Source organism: Anabrus simplex, chromosome 1 (assembly GCF_040414725.1).
Source record: "Anabrus simplex isolate iqAnaSimp1 chromosome 1, ASM4041472v1, whole genome shotgun sequence".
Lineage (NCBI taxonomy): Eukaryota > Metazoa > Arthropoda > Insecta > Orthoptera > Tettigoniidae > Anabrus > Anabrus simplex.
Window position 1 is genome coordinate 730,089,656 of NC_090265.1, and position 24,546 is coordinate 730,114,201.

At 41.3% G+C, this 24,546-nt stretch overlaps 1 protein-coding gene across 3 annotated transcripts in view; it reads left to right on the plus strand.

The window, feature by feature from the left end:
* Positions 1-24,546, plus strand: part of LOC136857438 (chitooligosaccharidolytic beta-N-acetylglucosaminidase) — a 146,584-nt gene that overhangs the window by 18,371 nt on the left and 103,667 nt on the right. The window contains exon 1 of one of the 3 annotated variants that reach the window (XM_067136100.2): positions 6,740-6,784. The exons of the other annotated variants lie outside the window; for them this stretch is intronic. The gene's annotated coding sequence lies outside the window, so the exon portion shown is untranslated. Of the gene's footprint in view, positions 1-6,739; positions 6,785-24,546 lie in introns of those variants that run through there. 3 annotated transcript variants of the gene reach the window in all.

A 24,546-nucleotide genomic window follows, 5' to 3' on the forward strand; every position in this document is an offset into this window, starting at 1 on the left:
CTAATCACTACATCACAGAGGCGGTCCATGAGTATTGTACCACTATAATTGTTTTATGTAATTATTTATTACAATATAGGGGGCATATCCCTTTTTTCCGATTACCATATCATTCTGGGATTACTGAAACCTAACCTTGAAAGTTGTCCATTATGAAGTGTGGCCTAGTTTTAAATACCAATGCAACTGACATCTACAATAAAGGCTGCATAAATTTCACAAATAGCAGTAAAATGCTGTATTTACCATGCTTGGTGTACGTTTGACCGAAATAGGTGACTTTTCGTGGTTACGTTTCCTTGGCGGTAGGCGCTCCATTTTCTTTGTTTGTAAATGTCAAGAAAAATTGAATAGGGTTAGAACGGCATTTGCCAGTAACCGCCGTTGGTCACTTGTTTCATACATGTATTTATCTTCGAAATGTACAGAGCGTAAGCGACTGTATTTGTTCGAATACCATTTATATCTTTTCGTCCCCACAACCCATTGTTCCGCCAATCCCTTGTTCTTTAAAGGAAATCTGAAATATAATCCGATAAATAATTACCGCGGCTATCAGTACTTCCGCTGTGTAAGCATTAAAAAATTTAATTACAAACAGAAATTACAAAAAGTGATTTCGGCTATCATTCAGTAATACTTATTTAAATTGCGATATATCCTTGGTTTTGTTACTCCGATTAGTACAACCGTACACTGAGCATACGGCTGGCATTCTTGAAAGCGAGAGTTTATCTTTTCACTTCTTCAAAACTTACGAAAATTTACGAAATTAAATTGCAATGCACAATTTCCCTGTCATCTCAACACATGTTCTCGCGCCAACTCGCTTTGTTTTGACAACCGTTAACAACATGGCTGCCCTGTATCAACTTGCTTCCGCAGGGAGCGCTGATGTCGGGCATGCAGCCCCTCTATGTTATTCTAGCTCGTTGATTGCCACACTCCGTTCGAGAGGCTCTTTTCTCTCGCCGCGGCGCATAGTGTCCGCACGGCAAGAAAAAGGGTAGTTTAGTAGTTGTAACCTATCTTTGCACATCCAGGCCAATCTTTGTCATGAAAACAGTGGCCCCTTCCGCCGCACTCCCTTCAAGTATCAAACCAACAGTTGGCTGCATTGTCGTTCCTCTCGACGCTACTAATATGACAGAGAACTGGCGTGCGCTACCTAGCGGTGGCTCGTGTTACTAAACATTCAGTACCGCTTTCTATAGTTTCGCCTTACTTTCAAAACAAGGAACACTATATCTTAATTTGAACCAAATACAGTAGAGACAATACGCGACACTGAGCGAGATATCGAGGGACAGCTATTGGAACTCACTCTAGCGGATAGACCTGAACAGTACTGATTCTCTCATAAGAGCACGTGTATTTTTGTGTGAAGTTTTTGGTGTTATTTATGCGTTTTCAGTGAGTTGACATAATTAAATAGTAGCGTGTGTCATTCCTTGATATCTCCTCTCATCATGACGGGAAAGGTATGAGCTGTGTTTGACTGCAGTAATTACGAAGTAGAGAAAAATGCGCGATCGTTCTTCAGGTTACCTCGTGACAAGAACATGTAAGTAATACAGTATTGTGTTTGCATATACACTGACTGACAGAGCAAATGCAACACCAAGAAGGAGTGGTTCGAAAGGGATGAAAGTTGGGGAAAAAACAGAGACGGCACGGACGAATAATTGATGTTTATTTCAAACCGATATGCAGGTTACACAATGCGCACGGCATCGACTCAGTAGGATGTAGGACCACCGCGAGCGGCGATGCACGCAGAAACACGTCGAGGTACAGAGTCAATAAGAGTGCGGATGGTGTCCTGAGGGATGGTTCTCCATTCTCTGTCAACCATTTGCCACAGTTGGTCGTCCGTACGAGGCTGGGGCAGAGTTTGCAAACGGCGTCCAATGAGATCCCACACGTGTTCGATTGGTGAGAGATCCGGAGAGTACGCTGGCCACGGAAGCATCTGTACACCTCGTAGAGCCTGTTGGGAGATGGGAGCAGTGTGTGGGCGGGCATTATCCTGCTGAAACAGAGCATTGGGCAGCCCCTGAAGGTACGGGAGTGCCACCGGCCGCAGCACATGCTGCACGTAGCGGTGGGCAGTTAACGTGCCTTGAATACGCACTAAAGGTGACGTGGAATCATACGCAATAGCACCCCAAACCATGATGCCGCGTTGTCTAGCGGTAGGGCGCTCCACAGTTACTGCCGGATTTGACCTTTCTCCACGCCGACGCCACACTCGTCTGCGGTGACTATCACTGACAGAACAGAAGCGTGACTCATCGGAGAACACGACGTTCCGCCATTCCCTCATCCAAGTCGCTCTAGCCCGGCACCATGCCAGGCGTGCACGTCTATGCTGTGGAGTCAATGGTAGTCTTCTGAGCGGACGCCGGGAGTGCAGGCCTCCTTCAACCAATCGACGGGAAATTGTTCTGGTCGATATTGGAACAGCCAGGGTGTCTTGCACATGCTGAAGTATGGCGGTTGACGTGGCGTGCGGGGCTGCCACCGCTTGGCGGCGGATGCGCCGATCCTCGCGTGCTGACGTCACTCGGGCTGCGCCTGGACCCCTCGCACGTGCCACATGTCCCTGCGCCAACCATCTTCGCCACAGGCGCTGCACCGTGGACACATCCCTATGGGTATCGGCTGCGATTTGACGAAGCGACCAACCTGCCCTTCTCAGCCCGATCACCATACCCCTCGTAAAGTCGTCTGTCTGCTGGAAATGCCTCCGTTGACGGCGGCCTGGCATTCTTAGCTATACACGTGTCCTGTGGCACACGACAACACGTTCTACAATGACTGTCGGCTGAGAAATCACGGTACGAAGTGGGGCATTTGCCAACGCCGTGTCCCATTTATCTTTCGCTACGTGCGCAGCACAGCGGCGCATTTCACATCATGAGCATACCTCAGTGACGTCAGTCTACCCTGCAATTGGCATAAAGTTCTGACCACTCCTTCTTGGTGTTGCATTTGCTCTGTCAGTCAGTGTATATTCTTCCAGTGACAGCGATTTTTATAGTACTTCATAATCTTCTGACCTGCTCGACCCATATTTTAACTGGCATAAAATGTAATACGCATATTTTATTGTATAGCGCAGCAGTTAACCTTCAATACCGATGTGTTGTTGTAGGTGTGATCTGTGGGTTTTGAAATGTCACAGAAGTGATTTGGATAAGGTGTACAAGAAAGAAGGGACGTTACGCTTATATAAGAATTATAAGATCTGTTCAGATCATTTCCAGGCCAGCGACTTGAAAAATCCTCGACTATACAGCCAAGGGTATATTACATTTTAACTCTAATTGTACGTAAATATTCCTCAAAGCATCACTATCGACAACATTTTCATACTTTTCTTTCTTTAATCCCTCTTCTCAGATTAAAGAAGGAATTTTATAGATTTTCTTTCTGTTAGTAGGCTTCATGTTAAGAGGAAAATTGTCCAGCTTTTAAATGTTAATTCATTGCATCATGTGTGCAAGGAATGTGCCGATATTTTTATTGACAAGTCTCTTAATGTGATCATACAATGTTTTTTAAATGAGAAAAAAGACAAATCCAACCGTTAAAGTTCAGGCAGGAATGCTAAATCTAAAAAAGTAATGCATAAATGAAAGATCAAGCCATTTCACAGCAGCCCATTTCATATCTTGTTTATGTGTCTAATTTCAGTCTTTGAATAATAACCTTTTAAATAATTCTTCATTCATTTATCCAGAATTGCTTTAGCATCTTCGAAGTTAATATCTCAATACCACTTTCTTTCTAGAGGTACTTTATTTATCAATTTCCGTATATACATTTCCATTGATATTTGAATTTAGCGTGATTTGTTCAGGTCAAGTAACTAGGAGCGCCACCATCGAATTGTCTCCCATTTTAGCAAGGCGAAATCCGCAAGTGTCGCGTATTGTCTCTACTGTATTTGTTTGAACGAAACACAGATCGCACACAAACACAGTCATCGGTCAGTAAACAGAATACACAGTCCTGAAACATCACAATAATTAACACACGGTTCAAATCATTTATTCAAACGATAAATTCCGAATTAAGTCACGTCACATCTAATTTAGAATCACATATTCGGAGACAACTGATCACCTTTTATCTTCACCACCGCCGCGTAGTGTAGGGACATACCAACCAGCAGAAGTCGTTACACTATGCATTTCTATTCGTCCTGTCTATATTTTAGCTTATTTTATGCCATTTTGTTTTGTGTTCACAAAGTTGTCGTATTCTCACGGATAACGGATCTCTGAATAGGAGTTGACCTGGACCGTGTCTGTCGATGATTTCATGGAAATGTATGTTGGTTTGTCTGTTTGTTTATTTTTCAGCAAGTGCAAATTGATTGAACATAAGTTGATAAGGTTAGACGTTGTTATTTTTCTCCGTTATAGATCATTAAGATTTGGAGGAAAATAAATATTATCTATCTATCAATAGCCACTCTATAGTTCTCTTTCTAGCTCGTTGAACTAGATCTATATGCGTGCATCTATATTAATAAGAAATTTCTCCTTCAGTGATGTAATTCTGGTACAAATCGACCCTGCGTCAGTTTTATTCATAAGATTCATTAACCTGTTCATTTCAAATTTTAATTTTCCTTTCACGAATATTAACATGGGTCCAATTACTGTCACATTCACGATAACTGCCTCAGGGCGGTCCTCCGTCTACAGAAGTAAACGCACGCACACACACACACACAAGTACTCTCAGTTAGTACACAGTCTTCCGTTCCGGGCGCCGTCTCCTGTCCGGCTACACATTGGACACTCCGACACACGAAAAACAGCGCCTCGTTCAGATCTCAGGGGGACACTAGCGACAGCCAACACATCTGTCGCCCTCAGTCCAGCCACCGAACCCCAACAGACTGACTCCACCACCGGGTCCTACACTGACTCTGAATCCAGCACCAACTGACTGTCCTTTTTTTTTTTCAAGGGGCGGGGCAAAGTACTCTCCCCCTGCGTGGCAATCATCACTATTCTACATCGCCTCCGATATGCTATTAGTTCTAAGAAGAAAAAGATAGCAGGGAGGAGTGAGAGTGTGATACTACAGGAGTAGTCTGTCCCCATGCTCAGCATGTTACCAGACCAGATGTGGTGAAGGGTATCAATAGCGGTGTAATCGGGTAATAAGGGTCAGGACAAAACCACAGAGGCGGAAATAGAAAGATGCCTGCATGTAAATCCCCATATTTTGTAAACAGCACATGCAAGGATGTGGTTCTGGAGAGGTCCAGGTAACTGCGTTAGTTGGGAATAGGTATCATGCACAAGTTATAAGCCTATTCCTCGCCAATCCAGTTACTCAGGGGATCAGTCCTTCTGAGCACTGCTGTGGCTAGCGCGGGCCTTGCCGGTTGCCGAGCCATGCGACAATAGCCACTAGGGACTGTCGCACCGCCCGACCCACTTGAGTTCCATCGTACTCAGTCTCCGATCCCGGAGAATGAGGCCAAGCCCGCCGTGGCGGAAACCTGCTGGATGGATGCGGGACATGGCGCCATAGCCCGGTATACAGAGCAACTGCGATGAGAGGCCGGCTGGCCCCCCGTGCAGTTGGTGCACACAGGCGCCTCCTTAAGTGTAGCGCAGGCTCTCTTGAAGCCCACAGCTAACCTGATGGTGGCCCCACCTCAAACCGCGGAAACACTGCAAGAGCTGCTGAGGGGGATGTTCTGTTCTCACCTGACTGTCGCTACCCTCTGAGGTCCAATCCTGATTGGCTCCTCGCTCGACTGCCTTCCTGGGAGAGGTCCTGGGTTGCGGCTGGGTGGCCCTCTCCTGGTGGACCGGCGTCTTCTTCTTTTTCTTCCTCCTGGTCCGGGGGCGGCGTTTGCTTCCTGGCGGTAGCGGTCTCTTCTCGGCGGGCGAAGAGGCCGCATCCTGGTAGCCCTCCTCCCGGCCTGGTGACCGTGGTGTGGCGGGTGGTCCCGCTGCAGTGCTGTCTTCGCCCTTCTGGCTGGCGGCGGCGGCGTCGCTAGTTGCTGGCATCTCTGTGCATTCATTCCCTGTCCTGTAGGGCGCACATAGTTGTCTGCATAACTGACTGTCCGCTGCTAGCCTCCCTTTTATTTTTATATAGCTCGGGCGATGTGCACTACAATATTCGCGAGGTGGCTAGAGATGGAATAGTCCCCCTGAATCTCACGGTCGGCGAGAGCAATACACGGAGCTCGCTGGTAGGCTGACTCACTAGTCCCTTCCAAGAAGTACCGAAAGGGGCTACCAAAGGGCTGGCACGTAACAATATTTTAAAAATATATACACATCGCATTGCTTAGAAGCAATTTGGATCATTCTGTTTAATATTCTGATAACGTGAATACGTTAATGATATTTTCAGTATCATGCTGCTTTTTAATTTAAAAAATGAGCATGCACGTAGCTTGAAGTAGGCGCCTATTCTAGAAGCGCCACTGTCTCCAGTCGCCTTTTGCAGGAGGTACCAGCCCTCTGACAGAGGACATTTAATTTAGCTCTTAATACAAAATACAAACCCTGTAAGAGGAAGGAATATCACACTTCAATAACACGGTACTTATATTACTAGGTATTAAGTGATGATCTGTTTATGATGTAAAAATATCAACAAGCCAATAATCCCACTTGATGTCAGATGATAATCTCTTAAAACTGATAAGGAGATCACAACAAAACCTGGATATAAAACCCTCCACTAACGTTCACTTCAGTCAGAGATTTGCCTGAGCAGCAACTCTATGCGGCATAGGGTAAGGCACCTACTTTTATTATATCTGATATCTTGAAAGACGATCACCTTAATGCCTTGTGGATAGCTCTGAATTTCACAAACGCGGAGACTAGTGTTACTTATAATAATAATAATAATAATAATAATAATAATAATAATAATAATAATAATAATAATAATAATAATAATAATAATAATAATAATAATAATAATAATAATAATAATAATAATAATAATCCGCGCTTTTTGTGGCGGTACGCAATACCGGAACATTCTCGTGGAAAGAAATTTAAAAAAGAAAATTGGATGTTAATCGGAACATTCCTATCATATTTCCTATAAAGTGTTGGCTTATGGCTTAAAATCAAGCTTGTTATCCGCTTCGTTACGTTCCTGTAGATATAATACGAATGAGCACATGATTGAAGTTTCGTTCTAAAATTCAGTACCTGAGAGGTAAACTTACGTAAGTCACATTTTATGAGACTCAGAGCCATATAAACGTAAGTCCAATGACATTTTATTTTTATGGTAATAAAATAATAATTAACCATTCTAAGTGTAAAAATTATATTAGTGAATGTGGTCAGTGATCAAAATGACACAAAATATGTCAAGAACATACATACATACATACATACATACATACATACATACATACATACATACATACATACATACATACATGCATACATACATACATACATACATACATACATACACAATAGACCGTTATGCCTTTCAGCGTTCAGTGTGCAAGCCTCTGTGTATTTACTAAACGTCGCCAGAATCCTCTATTTGCAACTAGTGCTGTGGCCTCATTTAGTTCTCTGCATCTTATCTTGAAATGGTTAGAAACTGAGTCTAACCATTGCCGTCTTGGTCTCCCTCTACTTTTCTTACCCTCCACAACAAAGTCATTATTCTCCTAGGTAAACTATCCTCCTCCATTCGCCTCACATGACCTCACCACCGAAGCCGGTTTATGCGCACAGCTTCATCCATTGATTTCATTCCTAACTTAACCTTGATCTCCTCACTCCGAATACCTTACTGCCACTTTTTCCACCTGTCTGTACTAGCAATCATTCTCGCTACTTTCATGTCTGTTACTTCTAACTTATTAAGATACCCTGAGTCCATATGACTTCAATTTAGTCTTCGAAAGGATAATTTTCATACCACACTCATCGCACCTAATTTTCAAGTTCCAAGATATTAAATTGCAGGCTTTTGGCACAATCTGCCGTTAATATCAAGTCGTCAGCATAGACCAGGCTGCTTATTACATTTCTGCCTAACTGAATCCCTCCCTTGCACTTTAACAGCAGATGATCCATGTAAACTACGAACAACAAAGGTGAAAGATTACTGCCTTGTCTAACCCCTGTAAGTACCCTGAACCAAGAACTCATTCTACCATCAATTCTCACTGCAGCCCAATTGTCAACATAAATGCCTTTGATTGATTTTAATAATCTACCCTTGATCCCATAGTCCCTCAGTATGGCGAACATCTTTTCCCTCGGTACTCTGTCAATGCTTTCTCTAGATCTACGAAACATAAACATAACTGTCTATTCCTCTCGTAGCATTTTTTCAGTTACCTGGCGCATACTGAAAATCTGATACTGATAGCCAATTTGTGATCTGAAACCACGCTGGTTTTCATCGAACTTCTTCTCAATCACTGATCGCACCCTACCTTCCAAGGTGCCAGTGAATACTTTGCCTGGTATACTAATCAATGGGATACCTCGATAGTTGTTGCAATCCTTCCTGTTCCTTTGCTTATAGATAGGTGAAATTACTGCTTTTGTCTAATCTGAGGGTGCCTTACCAACACTCCATGCTAATCTTACTACTTGTGATAGTACATAAATATCACACCCTCGCACTGTAATTAGAAATGAGAGATATTATTGCCAGTATTCGATTTATTATTTTTATTATTATTATCGGTATTTCAGTTGTATATTTTGTCATTAATATTTGTAAGCTGGAAGGTCTCCATATGTTGTATGAGTAATTTGGTTTGTACGACGGCTGGGAAAATCATTGCTATAATAACACCAGGAAATTTGGATGAGTCATGTGTATATCCCAGTCTGATGAGATGGACTTCTTGTTGTAGTCATAAAGTTCTATGACTCGTGTGAAACACTCCAGAGTTTGTTATTGTCTTGGGCTAAGGAAGAAGTTCAGGGCGTGGTCTTGACTAGAGGATCTACTAACGATTGGCTGGCCAGTACCTATCTCGACGTATCATGTGAGAGCTGAGATTTATATATGAATCTGATCAAACGCCGAGAAGACACATGGGAATGAACTTCTTAACATACTGGACTGGAATTCAAACGTTTGTGGAACGTAGTCTTGTTATGTTTGTGGAACGTGGCTGACCTACAACTGTGGAGTGCTTAGGCACCAAGTATTGTAGCACTTGTGGCGACCTGGTATTACATGTTGTGAAACCTCAGACGTTCCATAATTTATGTTCAGGAACGACAAGCGTGTGTTGCTCAAGTGAATATATCTTTATAACAAGTGGTTTTTTATATTTACTTTACGTCGCACCGCCACAGGTAGGTCTTATGGCGACGATGGGATAGGAAAGGCCTAGGAATGGGAAGGAAGCGGCCGTGGCTTTAATTAGGTATAGCCCCAGCATTTGCCTGGTGTGAAAATGGGAAACCACGGAAAACCATCTTCAGGGCTGCCGACAGTGGGATTCGAACCCACAATCCCCCGGATGCAAGCTGCACGCTCCTAACCGTACGGCCGACTCGCCCGGTATATAACAAGTGTTAGAGTCAGTGAACACAGTATTATGAGGTACAGTATCTGTGTGAAATAATAAGTGCCGATTATGAGAATCGGCAAGTCGTGTTGATACAGAAACAGTGAAGGGTTCTTATCTACATATATGTATATTGTTCAACGGACTAACTTCAAATTGTAAATATGGAGTCTTCCGGCAATATTTTGTGTGTGTATTATATGTATATTTTGTGTGTCGATGAGGTGCACATGCAGGGATATTATTGAGAATATAGTTAGTTATTTTAGAATCAGTGGAGTTATTGATGAATCTAGGTGCAGTTTCTACCTATTTAGCCGTTTTCAGAAGGTTAGGCAAGGCCTGAAGCAGATGTACCAGTGCGCAGCTTTTATGTACACGCCCAGGGGAAAAATAAATATTATCATGCTCTATTAAAATTCGAGGGATCCATTCTGGCGAACGCTGGCGCCCATACTACGGACATCGATTAATTATTGTTATTAATTTTATTAATTCATTTTATTTCAATTATTGTATAAGTTTTGAGTATATTTATTCAGTTATTTATTATTATGAATATTAACAGTAAAGTTACAAATGGCACCCAAGCATGGGGCAATGATTATAGTTAATTGTTATTCTTATTTTTGGTATTTATAAATATTACCTACTCTTTGAAGCCATTTCATCCCTGCCTTCCCACTATAATTCACCATTTCAGGACTAATTTAATCTATTTCTGCTGTTTATGACAATCGAGTTTATTTACCTTCCTTTCCACTTCCTCAAGTGTAATTACATCAACCTCATTTTTCTCCTCCCCATGAGCTCGGTAGTTCACAACATCACTATGAAGATTTCCTTTTTCGTTGAGAAGATTTTCAAAATATTCCGTCCACATGTCCAGTGATTCCCTGGGATCTGTTATGAATTCACCTGAATTACCCACAACACTGCTCATTTCCTTTTCATCTTCCTAAGATTCTTTACTACTGTCCAGAAAGGTCTCCCTGCTGCTTGACCTAGCCTTTCGAGGTTATCACCAAAATCTGGACGCAAGTGCAATAACAGGTATAACTTGAAAACAATATTCTCTCACCCATGGGTAACTAATGCAGATATCGAGCTCAAATTATTACTATTTTACGATTATTATTATTATTATTATTGTATGTATAACTGTGAAGTGTTACATCCATTTAGTATTAGTATTATTACATCATATGTACATACGATATGATCGCGTTGGTTTTGAGGTTATGTCATGAAACATGCACTATACATAGTGGCCTACTTAAACTTTTCAGCGCAGATATATCTGGAACAACAAGAGATATTGAAAAATGACTTTCACGGGTATGAAGGCAGGGAAGGGGCTAATTAAAGTAAATACTGTGAGCCAGTCAGAAACGTAGGAAAATAGTATTTTCAACATCAACTTACGTTTTTTTAAATAGACACCCTGTATTATTTTGTGCGCAATCATTAACATGAAAAAATCACACAAATAATGGCGTTTGTTTCATCGCAATAGGTCAATTACATCCCAAGATATTGCAACGTGAAGTTGAGATAAACGAAACGCGCAGCAGTTGCACATCCCGAGAGTCAAGCGCGAACCTCACGGTCCTCTTACTCGCGATATGATTGCCGTACTACGATGCGACAGGCGCTGTACTTAATGCTATTTGCACTGTTACCAAGAGGGATGAAAATAAGAGAATGGTTTCCTGCCACAGCAAAAGGATATGTAAATAACGGTTTATTTACCTACACAGTACAGTGCAGTATTCTGTATTGTATTACTTCAAGACGTACATAATTCGTGCAGCAAAGTTACTGTAACGAAATTCCCTTATTTTCATCCCTCTTGATTACAGTGCAAATAGCATTAAGTACAGCGCCTGTCGCACTGCAGTACGGAAATCATATCGCGGGTAAGAGGACCGTGAGGTTCGTGCTGGAATCTCGGGATGTGCAACTGCTGCGCGTTTCGTCTATCTCAAGCGTCAACTTCACATTGCAATATCTCGAGATGTAATTGACCTATTGCGATAAAACAAACGCCATTACTTATGTAATTTTTCATGTTAACGATTGCGCACGAAATAATACAGGGCGTCCATTTAAAAAAACGTAAGTTGATATTGAAAATACTATTTTCCTACGTTTTTGACTGGCTCATAGTATTAACTTTAATTAGCCCCTTCCCTGCCTTCATGCCCGTGAAAGTCATTTTTTCAATATCTCTTGTTGTTCCAGATATATCTGCGGTGAAAGGTTTAAGTGGGCCACCCTATATATAGACATTTATATCAGTTCAGTTAATGTAAATACCTGTAAATTAATATTATAATTTATTCTTACCTGTATATATAAATTGTAATCCATAATTGTGAAACCCCTGTAACTTCCAGAATGGTATAGGCACGAGAACGATTGAGAATATTACATACGGTATATTATAATTTATGTATTATGCACTCTCGAGTTTTCGATAAGGTATTGCTTGTAATATGTCTTTCTGGAAACCTGGCCAGGATACCTATATAAAGAGACGATCTGGACGGTGAAGTTAGTTATTGTTTGGAAGTTACTGTTAAGTGAGTTGTTGGAAGTTATTGGTTGAAGAGCCATGGTGTAGCAGGGTTATGCTTATGACCATGTGTGGCCATGCTTTTAAGCACTCAACTGTTTATTTGTGTTCTAAGGTTGTATTCTCCATATGCAGCGATTGGCTTTTATCAAAATGGCGGTTTGTGATGTGAGTGGTTTTTTGTGATAGCAGTGATCAATGTTATGTGTGTGTTTAATTTGTAAATATATGCAAATAAAATAACTGTACCAACTGACAACATGTCGTGTGCTTCTATGTGGGTACTTCAGCTGCCCACGACTTCTTTTTAGATTCAACAACTATCTGTTTCGCTCTGTTTCTTTCATCTACAACTATCTGTTTCGCTCTGTTTCTTTCATCTGCGTACAATTCCCTGTCTGCATCAGCCGTTGTTTGGAGCCATTTCTGATAAGCCTTCCTTTTACGTTTACAGGCTTTCATACTTCATCATTCCAGCAAGATGTTCGCTTTTCCCCATCATTACACACAGTTGCTGTTTCTACTACAGCATCCCTGTATGCCAACCATTCTATTTCTATATCCTGAACCTGGTTACTGGCCACTGTTCGGAACTTCTCACTTATCATATCCATGTACTTCTGTCTAATTTCCTCGTCCTGGAGCTTTCCTACCCTTATTCGTTTGCAGACAGATTTCACTTTCTCTATCCTAGGCCAACGGATACTTAGTTCACTACAGATAAGATAGTGGTCGGTGTCATTGGAAAATCCCCGAAAACCCCGTACATACCTAACAGATTTCCTGAATTCGAAGTCGGTTAAGATATAGACTATTATGGATCTGGTACCCCTACACTCCCTTGTGTATGCTTGAAGAATATATTCGTAACTGCTAAAGCCATACTAGCACATAAGTCCAGCAAACGCTTCCCATTCCTGTTAGCTTCCATATCTTGCCCACATTTACTATTCACTCTTTCTTATCCTTCAGTTATATTCCCAACTCTCGCATTGAATTCGCCTATTAGCACTATCCTATCCTTGCTGTTGACCCTGACTACGATGTCACTCAGTGCTTCATAAAAGTTGTCAACTTCATCCTCATCTGCACCCTCACATGGTGAATACACGGAGACAATTCTTGTCCTAATTCCTCCAACTGACAAATCTACCCACATCATTCGCTCATTTACGTGCCTAACAGGAACTATGTTCCGTGCAATGGTATTCCTGATAAAGAGCCCTACCCCAGACTCTGCCTTTCCATTTCTAACACCCGTCAAGTGCACTTTATAATCTCCCATCTCTTCCTCGTTATTCCCCGTACCCGAATATCACTTACTCCTAGCACATCCAGATGCATCCACTTTGCTGACTCAGTCAGTTCTACTTTCTTCCTTCCATAAGCCCTGTACCCCTTGGGTTGTCCTTGTTCGCTGTTACCCGGATCGAGGAGAAGGAAAAGCGTGCGGCCCCGGGCGTGGTCAGTAATAGCACGTCATCAAAGGGATTAACATATTTATTCAAGATAACATTCCCTTCTTGTGTTTTCCTTTGGTTAATTAACATGTACAGAGTAATGTGAAAGAACATACATTTGACAAACCTTAAAGCAGCCTCAGGCTGTAGAAAATGTTCATAGTTCTCGGGATGAAACCCCCAACATAATTTTAAAATTTACAATAAAATCTATGAAACCCAGTTTCAATTCTCGAAACATGTCTCTAGTACTTTCATAGTACCTCCTACTACCAGTGGAATCTGGTCCAATAACATGTACCTAAGGTACTCTCTACTAGTAAATACAATTTCAAAATCCCTCTACAACCTTACGAATCGTGAAAAGACCGAACCATTGGCCGAAATAGGAGGCTCAAAATGCGCAGCATATCCTTCAAACAACTAAACGAAACCACAAGATACGAGAGTTTTACAACAATAGACCTGGCACTGACCAGACCTTACTCCAGATTTACATGAGGTAAACAACATAGCGTAGTTATTAAACACTAATACACAATTTAAAACCCCAATGTCTCCACACTGCGACTACCACAAATTTAGGGTAAGTTAAAACCTACTCGGCGCACGACCAATTAAACTGTAAATAAGACATGCTACTATCCAACATCTTTACACAACCAGCCATGAAAGTGACAACTCATTTTCTAAAGGGCGCCATACACGCGCAGACTTCTGGAATACTTACCTGCACAGACTTGCCTCTGGGAGGTAAGTCGGAAGTATGCAGTTGCCCACACACGCTCAGACTAAATGATTATTTACCGAGGAGGTTGAATACGACGCGCTCAGCTGTTTTCTGTTTAATGGTTGAAAAATATATACGGATTGAAATTAATTAGATAGTCGGTATAGACGATGAGTTGTTATTTGGACATAACATAGCGCTCTGCACGAAGAAGACGCGCAAGAAAAAGATTTTCAGTTTTCATATTTGTAGGTTACCACGTTTACATTTATGCCGCAACTCTGAGATAGCGCGTTCGTCGCAAAGTCTCCAGCTGAATTCAAGCAACGCCAGAATATCAGAGACTTGCCTGCAGACTTTTTGTCGGCAGACTTATCGGCCATACACACAGAGACATGTCTGAAGAGACTGGTTTGCGCAGACTTACCTCCGACTAAGTCTGCGCGTGTATGGGGCCCTTAAGTGCCTAAACATTTACTTTTACGTAAGACACTGCAATACAGCGTTTACATGTTTCTGAACTCCACAGAACAGGATTTCAATATTCTCCCGTTGTCACCCCCGTCTAAGTGCAATACTTTCCCTTGTCAACTTCTCACCTCCATATCACGATCGGAGAAGGGTCCAAAACCTGTACGGGACCAGCCCAATATCTCAAAGCACGAAGTTATCCGCCAGCATGCCGACAGCAAAATTACCGGCCCCGTCCGGAGCTCCGAACAGGCAAGGAACGCCAGACGAGTACGGAGGGGGAAAGCCTCCCTAATGGCCTAGGACGAGGGTAACAACCGGTAAGCAACTGACGTAGGGAAAGCAGTAGCGCCGCGCAAGGGAAAAGGGAGAACAAATAATATCTTTAAAACACGTCCAGAGGTGACATGATGAGTAGAAACAGTCAATAGCAATCCTAATAACCCCAAAACATAGAAAATATCTAGGGTGGTTTGTGCCCAACATACCACATTTGCAATAAGAGTGAATATCTTAAAAATCACTGCAAAGTTAACAGCACATACCCGGCGGGATGGGGTATGTCATGAACTCATGGCTCAGATCTCCCCTCCCTAAATCCCTGCCAATGGGTGGAATATAGCGAAATCCATTCACAAGGAAAGGGAAGGACATCTCATCTTTTTTCTTCTAGGTACATATGCAACGCCTTTACATGCATACAGAAAATACATCTTGATATACCATTTGGATTACGTCGCCTTTTTTCTCTTGACGTAGGTACATGATGAGATGTCTTCCCGGGATGACATGATGACAGCGTTAAATAGAAAATGATAAAGTTCAATAAATCAAAGGTTGACAAGACTGGGCAGCGTGGCCGACATATCCGCATGATGGCTGAGCCTTAAGATCAGGTGGCCAATCTATGCCACCAAGATAAGAGTAGCGCTGAGAGAGTTCCAAAACATATAACTGGCGGTAAGGAACAGTTCGCTAGTGATAGCAGGAATCCGCAGATGACACACGACTTCAGGAGAGTAAGATACCAAAGAACCAGCCCCAGCGGTGGACCCTCCCACGAAGCTCAGGGCGCAGGTGACGATTTTCCCGAAACTAAAATATAAAGCAGAGAGCCAGCAGCATGTCGACTAGGCAACATGGTTAGGAAGGAAGGCGATAAGGCGGTATGCCAGTCGAGGCGCGAAGGCGGCACCACCGACGGTATGGTGGTAAGGGGGGAGGAGGGGACTCCCGAAGGATTTACAACAAAATCTCACGCAAACTACAATTAAACTAAAAGCCAAAGGAAATTGCCAAATTAATTCAACTACCCATAAGGAAAGAAAAACCCAACAAGGTAGAACGAACTCAAGAAATAGTAAACAATGGAAGCAGACAGACCACAAGGGCCGACCCTCAAGTGGTTTAAGCTGGGAGAGGTGGACTCTCAAAACTCTCCCAGTTTGTGGGTCACTGACCAGCAAGGTGATGGGTGAGAAAATCGAGAATCGTACAGGGGCCTCAGTAACGAGGAGATAATTTCCCGAGGCTCAAAGATTTTAATAAACACATTGTCGCTGACAACCAAGTCGGTAGGTCGGCGATCTTGATCGTAACGGACTCGCTTCTGCTCATACAATATCTTAAAGTTGTGTTTGGCTCGCTTCCAAATCTGCCTAATGTTAGGGAGGCCAATTTTCTCAGGGAGTAACTCATTAATGTTCCCTAGGTTGGAAATAGGAGAATTCGGCACAAAAGGAAGCATAAGGGAAACCGGAGAAAATTTGTGAGCTTCATGGACCGCCGAGTTGAAAGCAAAGGCGAGCCAAGGAAGGGAGGTACCCCATCTCGAAACATCCTGATGGTGAATAGCTATGAGGGCCGAACGAAGGTTGCGATTTACCCTTTCAACTTACGAGGGCTGAGAGAAATATGGGGAAGTCGTCACATGGGAAATCAAAAGATTGAAACAAAACCTTCTAAACAAATTCGACGCAAAGGGCTTAGCATTTTCGGATACCAAAAACTGACACGGCCCAAAGGATGAAAAGATCAACTTGAGACACCTAATGGTGGTTTCAGTAGTAGCAAGTTTGGTGGGATGTATCCAAGAAAAACGGGTAAACCCGTCCACTCACACCAGAATAAATCTATTCCCATGGCTCTTTGACCTAGGAAGGGTGCCCAAATAATGAACATACATCCGCTCCATGGGATGAGTAGCTTGGTGGGTCGACAACAAATCCACTCTAGAATTCACTATAGGCTTGCAAAGCGCACAAGCCTTACATGCCTTAACAAGTTCCCCTTCCAGACCTTTCCAAATGAAGTTCTCCCTAATCTTCTGCCTAGTCTTGAACACTCCTAGATGACCGGCTAAAGGAGTTTCTTGGTAATATTTAAAAATTATTGGAATCAAGACCGAGGGTATGACCACTTTCATCTTCTTATCGGAGCGGGAAGGACGACACAGAACATCGTTCCTCAGGACATAGGGGGAAATATTCTGCCCGTTTTAAAGATCCCGAATAATAGGGCCTAATGTCGGATCCTCACTCTGAATTTTAGCTATCTCGTGAAACAACAAGGGGGTATCCGATAAGATGCCACCGGAGAGGGGTAACGAAAGAACTGGTTCAGAAACAGAGGAATCAGAAGGGCTAGAGTCGTGGTCCGAGAAATCCGACTTAGGGAATCGGCGATCACATTATCCGTCCCACGAATATGGCGGACATCGAATTGGAATGCGAAAATCCTAACAGCCCACCTGGCTAAGTGACCGGTCCTTTTGAGCTTACGAAGGACCCAGCTAAGTGCCTGGTTTTCGGTTTCGAGCTGGAACTTAACATGCTCCAAATACATCCTGAACTTCTCTAGGGCGAATAAAACCATTAAACCCTCAAGCTCATAAAACAAATACTTCGGCTCGAACGGGTACAGCGTCCTAGAGGCATACGCAATGGGGCATCTACCCAATTCAGAATCCTGCAACAAAACCGCCGCGACGGCGGACGGCGGACGACGAGGCGTCGGTCTGAGCTAAAAAGGCTTACTAAAATCTGGCATAGCCAACACCGGGGCGTTGAAAATAGCCAATTTCAAGTCCTCAAAGGCAGCTTTGCTGAGAAGACCCCCTTTCGAACTTAACTCCCTTACGACGAAGCGAGTTAAGATGGGGCAGCACGATTAGCGAAATTGGGGTGAACATGAGAAAGATATTGACCATCCCAATAAACCAAGCAACGTCCTTAATGTCCGTAGGAAGCCGGAAGTGATGAATAGCCTGGGTGCGAAATTGGTCAACAGACACACCACTAGACGAAACAATATGACCGAGAAATGACATCTGGGGCCTAGCGAAGGAGACCTTAGAGAGCTTCACCGTCAAGCCGCATCAGCGTCAAGACTTCTTTGAGATGCCGAAGATGATCTTCAAAAGTTTGGGAGTAACGACCACATCATCCAAATTATGATATAAATAACTGAATTTAATGTCCGATAGCAAGTGGTCAAGGAGCCTAGTCAGCACCGCAGCCCCTGTCAAGGAAAAAGAGAGAAAAATGAGAGAAAAATAACGAAAAGAAAGAAAAAGAAAACAGTTGGAAGAGGAAAACGGAAGGAAGAAAAGAAAGAAAAAGAAGAGGAAGAGAGAAAACGATTAAAAGATGTACAAGAACAAAGAAGATAGGGACGAGAACGCTCGGAAGAGAGAGGAAACGGTTGAAGGAAGAAAAGTTACAAGGAATAGAGAAAGCAATGCAAATTAACCGAGAGGAGATACAGAAAATGAAGGAAGAGCAAAAGGGAATGTTGTAAATCATATGAGAGATGATGGAAAAACAACAGGGAATGATTGAAAAAATAGATAAGCAACAGGTGATGATGGAAGAGAATAGAAAGCGTGATGAGAAAGCAAGAAGAGAAAGGCAGGAAGAAATGAGAAAGCAAGAAGAGAAACTAAAGGAAACGATGGAAGAAATAAATAAGAAACAGATGGAGGAAATTAACAGAAGGCAAGAAGAAGAAAAGAAAGAGAGAGAAGAGCGAGAAGAAAAGAAAGAGAAGCAAGAACGAGAAGAAGAGAAGAAGAAGCAGAAAGAAGAGAAGAATAAAGAGAGACAAGAACGAGAGGAGAAGGAAAGAAGGCAGAAGAGAGAACAAGAAGAGAAGGTGAAGAGGCAGGAAGAAGAGAGAAAGAAAGAGAAACAAGAATGGGAAGAAAAATATCAAAGATTCATGGAAGAAATGAGAAAAGAAAGGAAAGAAGATCAACGGAAACAGCAAGAATCATTGGAGGAAACAAAAAGATAAACAAAAAGAGATGATCGAAGGGCTAAGAAAGAAACAGGAAGAGATGAATGAAGAATGGCAACAGAAGCAACTCGAAGAAAAAAAGATAGAAAAGCAAGAAGAATTATTGCAGGATCTTATAAAAGACAACAAGAACTATTAAAGGAATTCCGCAGGAACAAGAAAAGAAGCAAGAATGGCAACAGAAGCAAAAGACAATGATGGTGGAGATGAAGCAGGAAATGAAGGAGGAGATGAAGAAAGATCGACAAGAACATATGGAAGAAATGAATAGGAAGTATGAAGGTATGAGAGTGGAGATGAAAGGAGATCATCAATACATGATAATGGACAATAAACAACAAGAATTTATGAGAGAAATGGATGAGCGATATGAAGAATTCATGAACAAAATGAGAGAAAAAGAAATAGAAAACCAAGAAAAACGACAAGAAGTCAGTGAAGACCATGAGGTACAACAAGAAGTAATTGAAGAAAGAAGAGAAGGAGACTTCCAGCAACAACAAGAAATTGTTGAGGAAATCGTCGAAGAAACAAAAGGAGAAGAAAATCATGAGAATCAACCAGAAATCATTGATGAAATTAGAGGAGAAAGTAGTGGTGAAGAACGAGAAGTCACCGAGGAGATGAGAATGAAAGAAGAAGAGCATGAAAGTCAACAAGAATCATCACAAGAAGAAGCCGAAGAACACGAGGAGAAGAAAGAAGAAATCAGTGAGAAGAAAGAAGAAGCAGTTGAGAAGCAGGAGGAAAAACTACAGAAGATAGTAAAACAACCACAGAAGAAACGACGATAGCTACCTGAAAGAGAAAGAAGAAGAGGAAGACAGCAGAATCCAGATATACGAGAAGAATGGCAGCGGAAGCAGCTAAAAACAAATAAGAAGATTGGAGGAGAGACAGAGAAAAAGAAGAAAAAGGGAAATCAAATTCAAGCAGAGATTTTGCAGATGCAGAACCACATAAGTATGCACCAGGCAGACGTGCATGAGGAAGAATAAGTCCACTTATTTGAAACTGACACGGTACTTACCAAGCGATTCGTAAGAGAACTAAATGTCATTCCAGAAGAATTCAAGTCCATCATTGTGGAGAGAATTAACCAATTCCGAAGGTGAAGATAAAAACAAGAAGAGAAGACGACGAACGGAAATGGACATCAAGACTATCGAAGAGGAAGAGAATGCTAATTTATGCATACAGAGAGACAGTAAATGTTGAGGACGCAGCAAACCACAAAATTCGTTGTTAATGGAAACACAAAGTTAATTCATGAGAAATCAATCACCAGTTAAGCAAAGAAAATACGAACAAGAACTGCTTGTGAAAAGAATAAGTGATTACGTCTAAAGGAATTATAAAGAACATGCGCCAGAGTATGTAAAGGAACAGCGAAAAGCCACGTTGTAATAAGAACAAATAATGTAAATATATCGCAAGCAATATATTTAAAACGATGTAGGGGAAGTAATGTGCCATTTCACTGTTCCCAACAAGATCCAATTGAAACACAAATGGAGTTTAAGTCATCAGAACGTCGATATTAAAGCGTCAGAATACTACTATGAGCCGAAGGAGTAACGTTTTCGTCAAGCGCTCGGCGAGAAAGAAGCATAGAAGGCGGTGGTAAAGAAAGACGTATGAAGATTGTTAAGAGTTGTTAAGAGTTATTATTAAAAATTTAACATTCGATTCGCAGAGAAAGAGAACGTCACGGTCATACCTAAAAGGAACAAAAACATCATTGCACCAGAATAATAGCCATAAAATAGAGTGAAACCTGTGTTCACAACTGTTTTACCAAGTATTAGTGCTAAATAATATCCCACACCGCGAAATTAAATCGTACTTTAAAATATAGACTTCCACATTGCTACGTCACGACGACGTATTAGCCGATACCATCAATTCTGAGAGGCTACAGAGTTGTAATATCGACAAGGAGAGAGAGAGAGAGAGAGAGAGAAGAAGAAGAAGAATACATATACACATATATTTTCATAATTTGATTGGAATATTCACTTTTACATATTCCAAATTTTAGAATACTTCGAAGATCAACTTTTCTAAGAGCAATGTTCATTTATCATATTCAGATGGTAGAAAAGCATATCCATAAGATTACGACATTAACCAATCTGACGTCTTGTTTTGTTCCGATTGCTCGAGAGACCAGCATTAAGAAAATGAAGGCGAGGCTACCTAGATGATGGCGGCACAGGATGACGTTTCCAGCCCATAAGGACCGATAACCAGCCGAGACAGTCCCAGATGTTCCCAAACAGATGAGGAAAATGCCAGGAGCTGTGCCCGCATATCCATCCACCCGGACATGAGACGACAACGGGGGAATCAGAGCAAAGATAAGTTTCTTTAAGTCAATCTTACAAGTAAAAATTTATTTATTTTTCAAAGTGCTATTCTAATTAATGTCAGTGAAATGATTATATACGAGAAGACGAATACCATAGTTAGGTTAAAGGTTAATAGGTATTCATCGGACCTAAATGTCAAATCCATGTATAGGATATAGTCAACCAGTGATAATAAAGCACCCGTTCGTAATGCTGTCAATGTAATATGAGAGGAGGTTAAATTTTTATCTCTTGGTGAATTTCATACGACGTTGCGATAAATAAGTTATTAGGCTTATGTGAGAACTTATGACATCAAATAATAGTGAAAATGAGATCGTATGTAGGATATATTTACTAAATAGGATATGGAATTATTAAAAGATTGAGACTATGACAGAGTAGTCAGGTACACGGCCAATGATGACAGATATACGTCGAGTTGGAATGACTTAATGCAGCTACTGTGAAGTGCTATATTGATATGAAATGTGAAGTGATGATTTTAAATGTGAATAATGATATGAGATTATGATGATTAATGTTGGTGATGATTATTGTTCTTCGTGAGTGAGGTCATAGTTTGTTTTAAGGAAGATAGTACCGGTATTTGAAGTTACGTATTTTTGAGGTAGTTAATGAATATAATTTGTCTTCAATCGACCGTTGATCCTTGAATAAGCCATAGGTAGAGTAGGATACGATCTCAATGACGTCCGTATGTTGATATTTTTATTGTAGAGCACCAAATGATTCTTGATGAGGAAGATGATATTAAATTAACCTACATCCATGTATTTCTTCTGATCATAAGAATTTTCTCACATATTAGGGAAGCTTTGAAGTTTATTCCAATGCATTATCCGATATCACTGGTGACTTAGCTTCACAACTAAGAGTTGTTGGTAGTAAGTGAAGTCTTTTCACAAGGTAGACCACCCAATTACGGTATGATTTGATGGAGTGATGGTCAGATACACTTGATAGCACAATGTTATGACATAGATATGCACTTGAATTAATTAATGATCTCAAACAAGAGAACAATTTGCATAATTTCTAGATATGATGTTTGATCATAATATTTTAAAGAATATATTAACTTAAAGGGGGTTGTCCTTGTCTCTGCAAGAAGAAATGCCAAGAAATCTGAGAACATGTTTGGAAAGTGTGATACATATTAAGTTTTAAATATTTCTGAAGATATTTTCTCATGTCAATCTGGTTGTGTATTTTGACACAAATAGTTTTAGTCAAGCAAAGTTAACTTATTGCAAGGAATTAACGAATATTAGATGAAAGCAAGTAGGATTTTCAGAATAATTTTTCAAGAATTTACATAATGAAAGATGTGATTCCAATTTTAGTTTATTCATTACCAAGTATGGAAGCTGCGTCCAACATTTAAAGACTCTCAATCTACGACAGTATATATATTATGATTCAATGTAATTTTCATTCATTTAATTATATGCATCTAATGTCTTTGTTTAACTTAAACTATTTTCTTTTCAATCAGATATTTTCAATCTAGTATTTTTCAATTAATATCTTTTAATGTAATGTTTTCATTTTTAATTATCCTAATTTGAGATCTTATTTCAATTCAACGTTTCCAACTTAACATTTCAAGATGAATTTCAAGATATATATCAATGCTTATTACTTACCATTCCAAAGAGGAATTCTTGACAACCTTTTGCGTCTGACCTTTCTCGATTTATAATAAATGATGCATAGTAAAATTTAACCATTCTTTTAATGACTTTTAGAATAGCTGCTTAGTTGTAAGTGCTAACAACTTTGTAATTTCGTAAGTCGGAGGTGGAAACTAACTAAGAATACGAGTAGGAGACGTCCACTGCGTAAGTTAGGTATTTCCACTAGCATAAATCGGTGATCTTTTCTCTAATGCGGAAACCATAGCCCGTAAACTGTGAACAGCGAGAAATGTGATCATATTTGAGCTAGCCTGGATCTTGTGCGTCTCGACCTGGACGGCGCAATATGGTTGGCTGTTTATGTTTTGTAATATGGCAAGAGATTAATTATAAGGTGGTATTTTGATTGATGTGGACGGATGTTGATGAATTGTTATGTCTAGTTGGTAATTATGGATGGTGGAAGAGGTAGAGTTGGTGGAGATGTCTGATAAGAGAGGTGAGAGTGGATTGTGACAAGAGGGCATTGTAATGTGGTATTATGTCTGATTGATAAGAGAGGTAGTGTTGATATGGTTGGCTTTTGAGGTTTTTTGCCAGGGCTAACGGCTCTCAGGAAGTGAGTTGATCGTGGGCCATTTGTTTCCAACTACCATATTGTTTTGTTTAATCGAATTATTATTTTGTCATTGTGCTTAAGCAGGGGAGTTTATATATTCTATATTTGCTTAAGCTATTATGGATTTGAACACTGTATTGGGCGAAGGTCTGTAAGGTTCAATAAATCCACTATATATACTAGTTAAAATGTACACACCGACTTATGTGAAATAACCTAAGCTTCACTCACGAAGGAGAGAACACTCCCCGAATCCAGGAGGGCTTGGGCAGGTACATTATTTACTTCAAGGGGGATAAAAGGAGCAAAACCCTTAAACTCGCCAGATATTTCCAAGCACTCGGGCGGGCAATTCCACGCTGACTGAAGAGAGAGACGAGAATCGCGTCTCTTCACATCAAAGAACGAACGCCTCGGATGGAGGCCGACTCCTTTTTAACTAGTCAACTATCCGCTGCACGCTTAGGGCACCGACTCACCGTGTGTCTCCTTAATCCACACCCAAAACAAACGATGCCAGATAACTCAGTATTATTCCTTTCATTTCCACCTGCCCTAGGCGGGGTAGTGGAAGAAAGTGGACATCGGTTACGCAAATGTTCGAATGCCCCACAAGTATAACACTTCCTAGCAGGGGCGGGTTTCCCAGAAGAAGCTGGATCCATAGGCTTGTTCGACGAAGGTTCATTCGACTCGCGAAGAGAGTCGGCGTGCCCGAACTCACTCGTCAGATACAACCACAGTTTCGAGTTCGATGAAGTTACGGAGGCGAGTCGCAAAGCAAAAATAGGACCGATAAAGGGGAGATATGCCCT